Here is a 14857-nt window from a genome sequence, read left to right as displayed (position 1 = left end):
CAGAGTGCTTACCATATACAGTGTGGCCTCAGGGAAGTCACCTAACTTCTCCAGGCCTCAGATGCTTACTCTGTGAAATGGGACCACTACCACCACCACCTAGTTCTTAGAGGTGTTGTGAGGATTAGGTGAGTTAATATTTGTAGAGCATTTAGAATAGCGTCTTGAACATAATAAGGTTAGAAGGGTTTGTTAAAAAAAATGAATAGACTTTGAACCACAGCTGGATCATGTTATAGAGAGTGAGTTAAATTCCCAGTTGAGTGGTCTTGGACCAAATGCTCATTCTCTCTGAGCCTCAGCTTCATCACCTGTGACATGAGAAGGCTGTACAGGGTTATCTCCAACACTTCTTTGGATCTCTCAGCTCAACACTTTTTCTCCCACTATCCAGTGAAAAAGAGAAGTTTTGTTTACATGCCAAGAAAGCAGATGAAGAAACAGAGGTGAAAAGTGGTCACATAATTTGCCAGAAGACAGGAATTCCAGCCAGCCCTAAATGAGTAGTTCTCTGCCCTTTTTGCTTTTCAGAAACATCTGGGGAGCTTCAAAGACACCAGAGCATAGACCTTATCCCAGAACACTTAACACAGAAACCATGGGTGTGAGGTTTAGGGTCCTTACTCAAAAAAAATCTTACCAGATGATTCTAATAGCAGCCAGAGTTGGACATCATTGGCCTGGATTAAAGTTCAGGCCTAGCCAAGCTCACTTTTCTGCTGAAGATTTATGAAGATGGATGATGCTGGTTTATAGCATTCTGGCTGGAGCTGCCCAAGAGCTGAGTTTTTCTCTAAGTGACAGACACATGCAGGATCACATTAAACACCATATCAGGGGTGTCAAACTCATTTTCACTGGGGGCCACATCAGCCTTGAGGTTGCCTTCAAAGGGCCGAAATAATTTTAGAACTGTATAACTGTAACTACTTAACTGTTAAGGAGTTGAAATTACATTCGGCACTTTGAAGGCAACCACGAGGCTGATGTGGCCCCTGGTAAAAATGTGTTTGACACCCCTGCCATAGGTCATTTTACCTTCTCAAGAAATGCAAGCAGCAGGTGTTCATTTTAAAGATGAGGCTCCAAGAGTGGGCATCCGTTTCTTAAGGTCCAGAGTTTATGAAGGGGTGGGATGGGTTACATCTGACCCTAAAGCTACTTAGCTTCCTGTCACCTCTCACCACCTTAGAGGAGAAAGCAAGGGGAGCTCCTTGGAGGAATTGTACCCTTGAGTTCAGGGCAGCTCAGGTTGTATTGGACGTTTGCTTCAGTAGCCGCAAATCAATCAGGGGTTGGGAAGAAGGTTGCTCCTGGTTTGGGTTAATTTAATCCCTAGGTCAGCATGGTTCCAGGACCACCAGGATCAGTAGACATGAGCGTTTGTTAGCTATGCAGTGGGAACCACCGAAGATTTACTGACTCAGAAACTCTGGAACAGGGGCTTGTGATCTGTATTTTAACAAACTCTCTCGTCCCCCTGGGGAGTACTAAAGTTTTCTAAAGTTTGAGGACTCCTGCCCTAGGACTTCACACCTTGGCTACAATCACAGTCACCAGGGGAGCTTTGAAAACATTCTTATGCTCAGATCAATTGTATCTCTAAGATGGGGTGGGGCCTGGGCATTGACTTTAAAAGAAACTTCCTCAGGTGATTTCAATGTGTGAGGAGTGTTGCTCAACTGAGCAAATCAGCAATGACAACAATAGCAAAACACCTCTAATTATATTTGAATTTCAGATAAACAATGAATAATTTTTTAGTATATTTCACGGAATATTTGGAACATATGAGTGATAAAATTTTCAAGCTTTTCAAGCCTATATGCAATCAGTGCTTAGCATCATTGGGCTTAGTATATGAACATGCTGTAACCTCAGAGAGACTGAGATACAACATAAAAATAGGAAAGTGCATGAATCTCATGTGCACAGCTTCATGAATATTGACTTATAAACACCTGTGTAACTACCACCCAGATTACTTTCTGTTCAAAGTGTGGTCTGTGGACCAGCAGCATGGACACCACTTGGGAGCTTGTTATAAATGCAGAGTCTCAGGCTTCACCCTAGACCGACTGAATTGGAATCTGTGGTTTAACAAGGTCCGCAGGTGATTTGTGTTAACATTAAGCTGAGCAGCTCTGATCTACTCTCCTTTTAGCACTGTGCTGTGCAAGATGGTAGCTATGAACCACATGTAGCTGTAAATTAAAATTGGTTAAAATAAAATAAATTGTAAAAGTCAGCGTCTCCATCATGCAATCCATATTTTAAGTCCACAAAACCACATGTGGCCAGTGGCTGCCACCTTGCATAGCAGATACAGAAAGTTCTACTGGGTACCACTCTTTTAGAAGGCACCAAAAGTACTCTCTTTGTGGACCAACAGGTAGGCATTGGAGCTTTCTTCAAAGACAAAAATAAAAATAGTTATGGGTCAGGGAGGCAGAAAAGCAGTTGCTCAGCAGAAATGCCTGTGTCATCTGAAAAAGGTGGGAAAAAAATCCCAAAACCTCTTTCAAAGTTGGCCACATTCCTGGTTGAGCATGTCACTGTTGTGCTGGCAGGAATGCTGCGGCACCGCGGAGCATAAGTGCACATGACATCCACATTATTACCAGATAAATTCATTAGGATGGATGCCGTCACAGTGAATACCAAATGAAGCAGCAGTGGCAGGATAGTAAATTGAAGTGTTACAGAAACAGTGCTTACTGTGACAGGAAGCCTCCCTCTGGCTCCCTTTGCCTGCTTGGAGATGGCATGGGGGCAGAGGACTCATCTGAGGGTTGGCCACTGAACTGTCAGAGTGCCTTGTTACAGGGGTCACTGCAGTGTAGAACCTGGCTGGGCTTGAAGACTTTCGGAAACACAAGCGCCAGGGGAATTTGAATCCCAACCTCTGGGTCTGTACCAAGAAGCCTGGGATTGTCAAAGTCAATTATCACCCCTTGCATTCGCACAGAATTTATTGTTGCAAATGTTTTGTGCATAGATTTCTTTCATCTGATTGCCAGCTACCCATAGGGTTGTAGTGAGAACAAAATCAAAGAAAAACTCTGAAAGCTGAAAGTGTTTGGAAAAAATTCATTCTGTTCCCTCAATTTAAATTCTGGATGCATTGATCCACAGTGGTGAGTTCTTGGGCAATGTGCTAGCTTCTCTGAGCCCCAGTTTCCTTATTTGTAAAATTCTTACCTCAGAGGGTTGGTGTGGTGGAGATGCTATGTGCTGGCATCCAGTATGGTGCTAAGCAAGTGGTCACTGAATATATTTAGCCTCTATACATTTTCTGAGAACCTACTATGTACCAGGCATGAAGAGTAATACCAAGATGGGTAAGACACAGTCCTTGTTAGGTGCAGAAAGCAGAAATGCATAGTTAATCCCAGTACTCAGTGATCAGGGCACAGAGGTTTTTACAGAGTGCTATGGGACCACAGAAATGCTCATTTCTCCTGGAAAAGACTTCATGGGAGGTATTATTTGGACTGGATGCTGAGTGAAGAGTTGGAGCTTGCTAGGAAGACTTGGGGAAAGGCATTGCAAAAAGAGCATTTGAGAGTGTACAGAGGGGAGAAAGAGCATTCTCTCTGCATTCAGAAAATTTTAGGAGGTCTAGTGGCTCTGTAACAGGGGATACATATGGGGATGGCTGAGAGATGAGGCCAGAGAGCAAGGCAAGGACTATGAGTCAGAGTAAGGCCCTGCATCATCTCTCATTGGTGGAGGACTACATTAATTCTATTAATGCATAACAAATTACCTCAAAACTTAGTAGCTTAAAATATCACTAAACCTTTATTATCTCACAGTTGCTGAGGGTCAGGAATTTGGGAGTGACTCGGCTGAGTGTTTCTGGCTCAGGGTCTCTCATGAGGCTATTGCAGTTAAGAGGTTAGCTAGGGCTGCAGTCACCTGAAGGCTTGGCTCGGCTGCAGAATCCACTTCCAAGATGGCACCCTCATGTGGCTGGCATGTTGGTGCCAGCTGGGGGCTGGAGGGCACAGTTCCTTATCACATGGACCTTCCCATGAGTGCTGCTTGAGTATCTTCATGCCATCCCCCAGAGCAGGTAATCCAAGAAAGAGCAAAGTAGAAGATGCAATGTTTTTACACCCTAACACTAGAAGTTATTCATGTCATTTCTGCAATATCCTTCCGGTTACACAGGTCAGCCTATCCGGTGTGGGAGGGGGCTACACAAGAGCATGACTATCAGGAGATGAGAACCATTGGGACCATCTTGGAGGTTGGCTACCTTTCCAGTAAGATGAGGGATTACATCATTGGTCTCTTTTTATCAATGTGGAGACTGAGACACAAGGTTGAATGACTCACCCAAGGGTCATGCAATGAGATGTGGGCAGTATTTGGTACCCTGCTGCCTCAGCACCTCTTTCTTCCATTCAGAACCATTTCATTAGGGTTTTTAAAGGTGTTACTAGAATAGCAGAGAACTCTGAATTCCCTGCAGGGAGTTCTAGGGAAATTTATACTCAGAGCAGAAGCTAAACCCAGGAGACCATTGAATTCTTCCACCCAGAAACTATTGCTCAGGTAAAAACATATTCTTAGGTTTAGAGGGTGGTTGGTCCATTGATTAATTTCAGTTTATTGAAGTCTAGTTTATTAGTGTTGGTTTTCAGGAAGTTCATGATTAAACTAGAAAAAATTATGTTTATAAATAGATGTAGATAGGTATAGGTAAATGAATGGATGGGTGGATGAACAAATAGATGAGTGGATGGACAGATAGAGATAAATAGATAGAAGATAGCTAAAAAGGTGATTAGATAGATATGTAGGTGGATAGATGCTAGCATAAGACTACCAACTTCCTTTGGGAAGGATTGTCCTTTATTTTGACATTATGCTGCTTCTGAATAATACTTAAAAAAAAACAGCCCCCCAGACCTTAGAGTCATCCTTGACTCCTCTTTTATTAATATTTCATATTTTGTCTATCATCTCTAATTTTATTTTAATTAAAATATTTTATATATTTATTTTTGGAGAGAGAGGAAGGGAGGGAGTAGGAAGAGAACTGTTGATGTGAGAGAGAAGTATTGGTTGATTGCCTCTTGAACACATCCCAAAATGGGGGCTGAACTTGCAACCCAGGCGTGTTCCCTGACTGGTGATCAAACCAGTGACCTCTCGTTCTGAGGGAGTATGCCTAACCAATTGAGCTACACTGATCAAGGCAGTCAGCTCTAATTTTAAAATCTATTCAAAATTTGGCTACTTCTCACCACTCTTTGGCTACCACCCCGGTCAAGCCCACCGCTGTCTCCCGTCTAGATTGTTGCATCCTTCGCCTCCCTTCTTTCTATTCTCCACAAGCTGCCAGAGGGTCCACATGACACTGTAAGCAGATCAGTCTGTCCCTACGCTCAAACTCTTCCAGTGGCTCCTAACTTGGAATAAACCTCAAATTTTACATTTCAGCTCACCCCTGTTTTCTCTCTGACTCTGTCTCCTCCCTTATGCACTTTGATCTGCTGCTCCTCACACTCTCCTGACCCATTCCCTCTCAGCATCCTTGCTGATCCCCTTACCTGACAGGCTCTTCCCCAGACATCTGCATACCTCCTCTCCCGCTTCCTCAGTGAAGCCTTTCTGGCCAAGCTAGCTAAATACTCTGTCCTCAACTGTTTGTGTTCATGGCTGCAAGCCCCAGCTTCTGGAGGAGTGCTGAATGAAGAGTTAGTTCTCAATAATTCTCTGTTGAATAAATGAACAAATGAACAATAGTAGTCAAAGCCTTTACACTCATCATCTCATTTAATCCAGGAAAGTAGGTATGATTTATTACTAACCCCCTTTTATAGGTGGGGAGACTGAGTCTGGAGAGAGCAATTGGTTGTCATGGCCAAGCTGAGATTTGAACTCAATCCCGTCTTTGTCCAAGGCTACTGTGTGCTTTGCCCTTCACCACCTTGGGTGGTCTTCTGGGGTGTGGACCTTGTGCCTTTAAACTGCTGGAATTCTGGAATGCCAGCTTCAAATTCTAATTTTCTGCCAAATGGGCTGAGTTTTCAGAGAGGTGATTAGGAGACACTGGGAAGCCCAGAAAACTTATCTATTAGTTTTACTTTTCCTCTTTTTATTGCACAATGCTTTTTGTTTAAGTATCCTCACTATTAGGGTGGTCAGTGACACAGGCTGTGAAAAAATTCACAAAGAGACTACGTGCAAAGAGTAAAAGTTTTTCTTTTACTTTCCCAAAGGAGGGAAAGGGCTAGGTGCAGAGATATGCACTGGCCAGGAGGGGTTAGGGCTTTTATTGGGTAGTGGGGTGGCTGAAGAAAAGGATGTTTCGGTTGGGCTGCAACTTGTTTCAGTGTTATCTTTGGGTGCAGGGTCCAGCGCTGAGTTCTGGTCCTGTTTTCTAAGTTCCTGGAGCCTCTGTGCCTTCAGGGTGCTTTCAATAATTTTCTAGCCTTGAGGATAAGGGCTCATAAAACAATTCAGGTCAGTCATGCTTTATGGGGTACAGCTAGCTCTGGGAAAGAGGCCTGAAAAGGAGGTTTTTGTCCTATTACTCACTATGCCTCTACTAATGGCATTCTCCCTGTGTCTCTCCAAACAATTTCAGAGACCTTGTTGGCTAAGAACTGTCAGCTCCAGACACCACAGGACACTCTGGAAGAGGACCAGTTTTCCTTAGTTCTGCTTGGAGGTAACAAAGCAATTCAGACTCTCTCTAGACAAGTCTGTGTGACTAAAAATAACTGAGCTGCCATTTTCTTCACATTTCACTTTAAAGACGACACAATCATATTCTAGAGTTTCCAATGAAAGAAAAAAGGCATTTAATTCTGCTGTGTACCTCAGCAGCCACATTGAGTTATGAACATCTTCCCAGTTGTCAGAACTTCTCCCTGTGGTAGGACTTAATGAAATTCTGGTTGAGGAGTGTTAGGGAGAAAGATAGGAATAAAAGATCTCTCTCTCTCTCTCTCTCTCTCTCTCTTTCTCTCTCTCTCTCTCTCTCTCTCTCTCTCTCTCTCACACACACACACACACACACACACAGAATCTGGAATTCACTCTTAAGCCATGTGGGAGTCAGGACTGACACTTCCTCATGAAATGAATAAGAAGATAATTAGTAGCTTTCATTATGACTCAGGACCTATCCCTTCATCCTCTCATTTAATTTGGCAAGGTAGTTTATTTCTGTTCCCATTTTACAGATGGTAAGACTGAGTCCAGGGAGGTTAATTGGTTGGTCTAGGCTGTGCCTGAGCTGAGATTCCATGGCTGCACTTGATGAAGGGGACTCCCCCACCCACAGTCTGTAAAACTCTCCTACATGCAGGAGCTTCTGCTTTATTCCAGGTTCATTCTCTTGGATTTGCAACGTGTTTCTTGACCTGGGGAGATTTTATACAATGTGGATGCTGGGCCCCACCCTCAGGGATTTTGATTTAATCAGTGTAGATGGGGGCAGCAGTCATGGATTCCAATGTGCAGTCAAGGTTGAAATTCATTGTGTTAAGTCTTTGCTGACTTGGAGAAGCCCCCAGAGAGATGTAAATATGAGTACTCTGTCAGCAGCTCTCTACTAAACTGAGAGTGGGAAGTAGGTTTTACACCCTGCATTGAGCTGTAGTATGGAGTGCATTTATTTGTGTGTCTCTTCCCAGGGCCCTACTGGGAGGCCTTTAAGATAACAATGGCCCCTGTGGCTTGAGAGTGAGGCTTAATGGATAGAAGGATGTTCTCCTCTTGCTCAAACATTCACTTTATGCTTTTGCAAGTTAAGAAAAGGAGAACAGAATGGTGGAACAGAAGGTAAGGAATTCTCCAGGAAGCCATGTTAAGATAGCAAGAAAAGAGTCAGAAAAAGGATCCCATGGTTCTGGGATGGGCATCATACCACATGGGAAAAGAAGGAGAATTCAGGTGGGGGACCCCAAAAACAAAGAAAAGGAAGCTCTGCTGGGGAAGAGGGCATCTGTCTTAGTTTCGTTGTCTCTTCATTTCCTGGGACAGCACCTGGTACACAGTGGGTGCTGCATAAATATTTGGTAAATAAATGATGAAAATACTTAAAATAACTTAATTTTTTCAAGAGTTTGTCATGATTGGCCTCTAGGACTTTCCTTCTTGATTTTCCTGGATATCAGAATGAGGATGATCCAGAAATGAAATATGTAGCTCTGTGGTGGAAGGTGCTAGAAAGAGTGGAAACACATCACCACTGCAGGGCCATCTGTAGGAGGCAGGATCAGGATGGTGCATTAAGTCACAATGAGGTAGGGATCAATACACAGATACTTAGCTTTGTTGTGAGCAGGTGCTCTGGACAGGATAAGCTTGCCCCAGAGGGTGCAAACCAGAGCTCCACACAGAGAAACTGGCCGGTAGATATTTTGCTCAGGCCACCATTTTATTAATATTATTTTAAATTCATTATCAACACTTAAAAATTGGGGAATTTCCTTTAGACATGTAGATTTCTGACTTTTCTGGAGACTTTACTGTGCCAGAATTTCTACTGGCAAGAATGGGCTTGCCCTCTGTTCACGGGTGTTTATTACCAGCCTAGCTCTTGTGGGCATTTGAGTTTGACATTCCATGTGCTATTTTTGCTGCTATGCCTGGTTGCTTCAGTTTTTTTCCAGGTGCATATTCTGGCCACTTTTCCTCACTGGACATTTGGCACCTCAGCCAGTTTGTTTCTTAGAATCTCCAGGTGAACTCTTCACACCCAACCCAGGCTGCACTTCACACCTCTTATCAGCCTGATGGAGAAGGCACTGCTGGGTTTTATTGCCCAACAAACATTCCCTCATCTCTTTTTTTCTTTCTTCCAAAACAACAACAACAACAACAACAAAAACAACAACAAAACCCATTTAGGGAATGAATCACAATTGTTCCAAGTTATTTGTGGAAATCCCATTTTATTTTGCCTGGGATTGGTTTAGGGATGGGCATATGACTTGGTTATGGTCAATGACATCTAAGAAGAAGTCTACTAGGAGTTTCTGAAAAAAGATTTTCTTCCTCATAAAAAAAAAGGTTCTCCACCTCCCTTTTCCTGAAAGCTGTCATGTTGAGATATGAAGTTTGGTGTTGTGGCAGCCATCTTGTGACCATGAGGCCAGGCATCATTATCATGCTGAAAGTAAAAGAAGACAGGAATATCTGGGGACCCTCGTGATATCACTGATTAGCTGAAACAAATCTAGGTTAATTATTATGGATTTCTAATTTTGCAAGCCACAGATGCACTTATGGCTTAAGCCATTGTTAGACTAAAAAAAAGCCAAAACATTTCTAACTAACACATTTCTTTTACTAGGTAGATTGTAACCTTCATGAAGACAGAACTGCATCTGCTTATTTACTGATATACAGGTAAAGCTTATCACAGTGTCAGCACAGTCAGTACTCTATAAATATTGATTAAATGGATGACTATCTCCACTCCAGTCATTTAAAATTAAGTAAGTATGAAGAGGGCAACAACATCTAATTTATGTGCTCTGTACAAGTATACAACATATTTAAATAAAATTCAGGTTTTAATTTCAGAGTAATAATATGAGGTAATATATTTGACCTAAATTTATAGGTCAGAGTTCTGTGGCTTAGAGGGGATAAATTACTTGCCAGTATGCCTAGCTATAGCTACAGCTGAGAAGTATTGGAGTCTGTATTTGAATCCAGGTGGTTTGAGTTTGAAATCTGTACTCTATGGACTCTGGTTCATACACTCACCTCTATTGCCTGCCAACCTCAGAGGAAGGAGCAAATAAAATAGCTCCTACAGGTTTTGCCTTGCAAAATACAGCAGATGACAGAACTATCCAGAAGAATTTAGTCCCCTTGAGCACTGATTCACCAGATGCTATTTTTGTGCCACTTATGACTAGAGCCACAAAAATTGGCATCACAGAACCCGATAGTTAGAAGGGAACTTTGGCATCCCTCCCTTTCAGCTGACAGCCTTTGAGCCCATGCTGTGGCAGCTAGAACATGGACTTTGGAGTCTGATGGGCTTGATTTCTAATTCCAGCTCTGCCACTCACAAGCTGTGTGACCTTGGACATAGAAAGCCAGCCTTCAGAGCTTTGGTTTTATCATCTGCAAGAGGAGGGGGTGGATATAATGAAATAAAATATAGGAAGTGCTTTGCCCAACACCTAGCACGTAGTAGGCCCTCAATAAACATTAGTTTCTGTCTCAGGTCTGAGGCCAACTATAAGTGAATTTTTACGTTTATAAAAGTTATTTAATTTACACATAAGGGAGATGTAAAAGGGATGTGGAAAATTCTACTGAAGATTTCATAACCCTTATTGATAGGTCCTGTGCCAGAGAAGTAAACCTTAGTTCATCTCATTGTAAAAGAGAAAGAATTAAAACTACCTTCTACACTGTGCACAGTAAAGTGGAGATCTCTATGTATCACTTAATTAAAAGCTGCAGAATATTTTCCTATCTGCAGACGGATGACATTTAAATAGAGACTAGTGTTCAGCTATTTCATTCTGTTGTTAGGTAATCTGCCCCAAATAGCATGCCTTAGTAATTACTGTACACTTTTCTTAAATACCCTATTTATTGATTGTTTTACAACCAGATGATACACATATATAATTTTATATTTATGAATAACTGCTCTTTCCTGACCTGAACATCTAAATCAGGCAACACAAAATCAGATAATTGTAGAGAAACATTTGTCATTTGGCATATGAGATCTTCAAGTAAGTAGCATAATTATGTGTATCTGTTTGGAATCGATTGAAGGTGGGTGGCCTGATGTTTATCAGTTATCTTCCATCATCTTCTCATTTTCAAAGTGAAATTCAAATTTACCTAGAAGAATGGCTTTGAGCTTTGACAGCTCTTATCAAATGTCCTTGCCCTTGCTTTTATAAACTGGTGTTCTTGGAGCCTGTGGGAGTTGTGGGAACATGTTTAACTGAAATAGCTTTTTAAAGCAAAAACAATCAAATAAGAAACAAAAGCCAAAAGGCTATCCAGAAAGATTTTGCATCTCCCTTTGACTGATAACAGATCTAGCCAATGAGATTCATGTGAGACTCAGGTTTGGTGAATCATGAAACTCTATTTTTCAGGCCTCAGTAACTGGCTGAATGGTGGTCATGTGATCTTAGCAGAGCCAATCAGCATTCTTCCCTGGAAACTGATGTATATACTGGAAGAAAGACTCTTGATTTTGGCTGTAAATATAAAGGAAGGTGTAAGCTGTAGGTGCTGGCAGTTTTCTTTTTTCTCACTACATAGAGAAGACTTCTGTGGTTGAAGATAGTGAAATGGAGCTATAGAGAGAAAAAGGTGGTAAGAAATTGATAGGGGAAGAAGGAGAGAGAGAGATTGATTTTCAATTCTTTCCCAAGAACCCTTTCCAAACCATGTAAAACAATAAATGCTACTCCCCTTAGTTACCCACAGTTTAGAGGTCTGGAGAAGAGGAGAACCCAGGAAACAAGAATGAAGAGGCAGCTTTTGGGCTCCAGGTGAGTGAAACATCGACAGTCTGCAGGGCCCACAGGTGAAGAGACCCTTTGTAGAAACTAACTGATCAGACTAGCACTGCCCAATACAAATATAAAGTAAACCACAAGTATAATTTTAATAAATTTTTTCTTAGTCATGGTTTGAATTTAGTGTCTGTCCCATTTCTTGCAACAAAAAGAAGTTGACTTCTCTGACAAATTTCTGTGTCCATCTTGAGCGTTACTGGACACTGATCTCTGGGCATGATCTTCTCTGATCCCAGTGATTCAGAAGATCTTGTACAACCTGTGACAAGGCAGAATTAGTGGCTTCTTACTTCCTGAGTGTCTCTGGCTACTCTCTGGCAAGGAGATGGAGGAGAGAATGTGACAGGTGGTTAGATTTTGGTAAGGTCATGTTTTTTCTTACAAGATTTCCTGGGCTTCCCACATATTCCTGTCCTTTGACCCAGTAACTCTAATTCTTGGTCTGTATTCTGAAAACAGCACAAGGTGGAACAGAGATTTATCTGTAAAGGTGCAGATCCAGGGTCAGCTAGAAACAACCCAGGTACCCACAATCTGGACAAAATTAAATTAATTATGATTCTTCCACATATGACATTTAACTTGTCCCATACAGAAGTTGAAATGATACTCTAAATATTTATGCTACATTACTGAATAAAAAAGTAGGGCAAGGAAATAGTGAAAAATAATTTGTGAATTATGTAACAAGCCCTAAGTGCAAAGACTGGAAGGAAATATGCTATTATTTGACTGTGTCTGGATGATGGGTTTGAGGGCATATTTTTTCTTGCTTCCTTATATTTTTCTTTGCCTTTCAAATTTTCTATAATGATGATGTATTGCTTTTATGATCAGAAAAACAAAATAAAACAAAGTACAATAAAGCAAAATGAGTCTTTCCTTGACTACACTCTACCTTCTTCTCTCTGGTTGAGCAAAGATGTTTGACTGCTTGCACTTTTAGCTGGGGAAGGGTTCTGGGAAGTCAAAATCCTCTGTGATCATTCAGTAAGCTCCTTAACATTTATATTCCTAGGCCTTTTACCTGTAAGTAAAGATATGAATTCCACGCAATTACCATTCGAAAAGGTAAGGAGAATGAAAAGGACCACAGATGGAATATTGAGTAGTGGGATCATAGTTATTTTGAATATTGCTTTGCTAGAAGTTGGAGTGGGTGTCTCCAGTTTCCACAGGAAATTCCTTGGGCTTAACAGTGGGGGACATGTTTCCAAGATGGATTCTGAGGAGGATGACAAAATATCCGTCCATTGCCCCAAGGTGCAGAATGTTGATTTTGCAGAGAGGACATGAGTTAAGGACAGAGGGCTCAGATGACAGAGGGCAGGAGCTGCGGCAGCATACAGCCATTCCCACCTCCCTCAAGTGGTGGCCGTGTACTCTCATCCAGTCAGCAAACATTGACTAAAACGTCTGTTATGCTCCAGGGACTGTGCTTGTCGTAGGGCTACGGGGGAGTAAAACAGCCAACATTCTTCAAGGCCTATGGATGAAGAAAGCCTCTGTGGAAACTAATTGATTAGACTAGCACTGTCCAGCAGAAATATAAAGTAAGCCAAAAATATAATTTTATGTAGTTATAGAATTTTATGTAATAAAATTTTTCTTAGTCACTTGAAAAAAGTGAAAAGAAACAGATGAAATGAATTGAAATAATGCATTTTATGTAGCTTAATATATCCAAAATATTATCATTTCTGTATGTAACCAACATGTTCCACTAGAGAATGGAAACATTTAAAGGGGCTTTGAAGTTGGAATCTAGTACCCCACCCCTAAACTTCCTGGCTCTGTGATCTTGGGTAAATCATACCACCTCTCTGAGCCTCTGTTTTCTTTTGTGCTGAATAGATATAATAACACTGTGATGGGTTAGTTTCCTGAGGGAAACACACTTAGAGCTGGAGATTTGCATGCAGGTTTACTGGGGAGAGTTCTAGGGCTCAGCCCTTCCTGGGGGATAAGGGAAGCAGGATCAGGCAGAGGGAGGAGTTGAACTGTTGTGACAGAGACCTCAGCCAATCCCAATATCATCACCTACCTGCAGCTGGCATGACTCTGCAGAGTTGTCCCGTGTGGAAACAAGAGGGCTGGGTCAGCCACTGGTTGTAGGCTGCCCCCAGGGAGGAAACATGTGACCTTGTGTAAGGCAGTTCTCTTCCACCTGGTGGGTGTAATTCCAGGGGATGAACTTGGCTGGTAGTTGTCAGCCAGCAGTATTCCCAGGAGCTGGAGGAATGAGTGTCTCATCTCTAAAGGAGAGATCTGGGCACACACTGTGAAACCCACAACCTTCCGAGGTTATTAGGTTGATTAAATGCCATAAACTGCACCAAGTGATTAACATAGGGCATGACACATGCTAGCCTCTTAATAAATGGTCTGAGATGATATTGTTATGACTGTGATAATTATTATGATTATTCTGATTTCAAGAATATTTGTGAAGAAGCTAATGGGTAAAAGGAGGCAATGAGTGACTTCCAAGAAGCCTTAAGGTCTGGGAAATTCCAAGGAAATAATAATCCTCAGAGAGTTCAGTGGCCTCTGCAAAGCCTCAGCATCGTGGAGGTGCTGACAGTAGATTTGCATCCTGAAAAAGCTGCCAAGTCTGCAGAGGAACCAGCCTGCTTTTGAAAGGGAAAGGCAGAAAGAAGCAGAGGTTTTAACAAAACTGTTTTGCATTTAAACCATCCCAGGTTTAGGATTCTCTGGAGCTAAGAACACTTCTGGAACCAGCCAGAATGTGCATTTTTGTTATCCTGGTGGCAGTTTGTTTCTGCATTCTCACCATGCCGGATGCTGCCTGGGACTTTATTTCCAGCTTGAACTCAGGAGCATGGGCATTATGCTGAGAGCTTTGCATTTTACACAGGACATCTTTAGGCCCCCCATGTGGCAGACTTGGCAAGCTTTGTCCCTCACTCTTGGCCTAATAGAGGTAGCCTTTGAACCCTCCCTGGAAAAAGTGCTGAGCTAGCAGGACATGCTGCTGTAGCCTCAGGAGACACAAAGCCTATTAGGGCCTCTAGGAGTTTGCTCCCAAAGTGGTGGCTTTTTTCCCTCTCCTGGGAGCTCTGGCGTAGAGGATGTGCTTGTCATGGATGGGATAGGAGGGCTCACTGTGAGCTCCTTGAAGACAGCTTGCAGGTTTAGTTTGCCATTGTATCCCCAGAATTACCACAGGGCTTGGCGCATAGGAGAAGCTCAGTGTATATTTATTTATTGGATAAACAAATGAATGAACAAATGAATGAATAAATGATCAAATGAATGAATTCTTCCCTGGAAGATACTGGAAGGCCCAAACTCACCCT

At 42.1% G+C, this 14857-nt stretch overlaps 1 long non-coding RNA gene across 1 annotated transcript in view; it reads left to right on the top strand.

Annotated features, from left to right (window-relative positions):
* Positions 1 to 11213: 11213 nt before the first annotated feature.
* LOC118499578 overlaps positions 11214 to 14857 on the top strand; it is an 84282-nt gene continuing 80638 nt past the window's right edge. The window contains exons 1-2 of the long non-coding RNA XR_004902074.1: positions 11214 to 11328; positions 11436 to 11510. This is a non-coding gene — a long non-coding RNA (uncharacterized LOC118499578). The remainder of the gene's footprint in view (positions 11329 to 11435; positions 11511 to 14857) is intronic.

The sequence above is a fragment of the Phyllostomus discolor genome, chromosome 3, assembly GCF_004126475.2.
Source record: "Phyllostomus discolor isolate MPI-MPIP mPhyDis1 chromosome 3, mPhyDis1.pri.v3, whole genome shotgun sequence".
In the NCBI taxonomy this organism is placed as follows: Eukaryota; Metazoa; Chordata; class Mammalia; order Chiroptera; family Phyllostomidae; genus Phyllostomus; species Phyllostomus discolor.
This window is presented reverse-complemented; position numbering and strand designations above follow the sequence as displayed.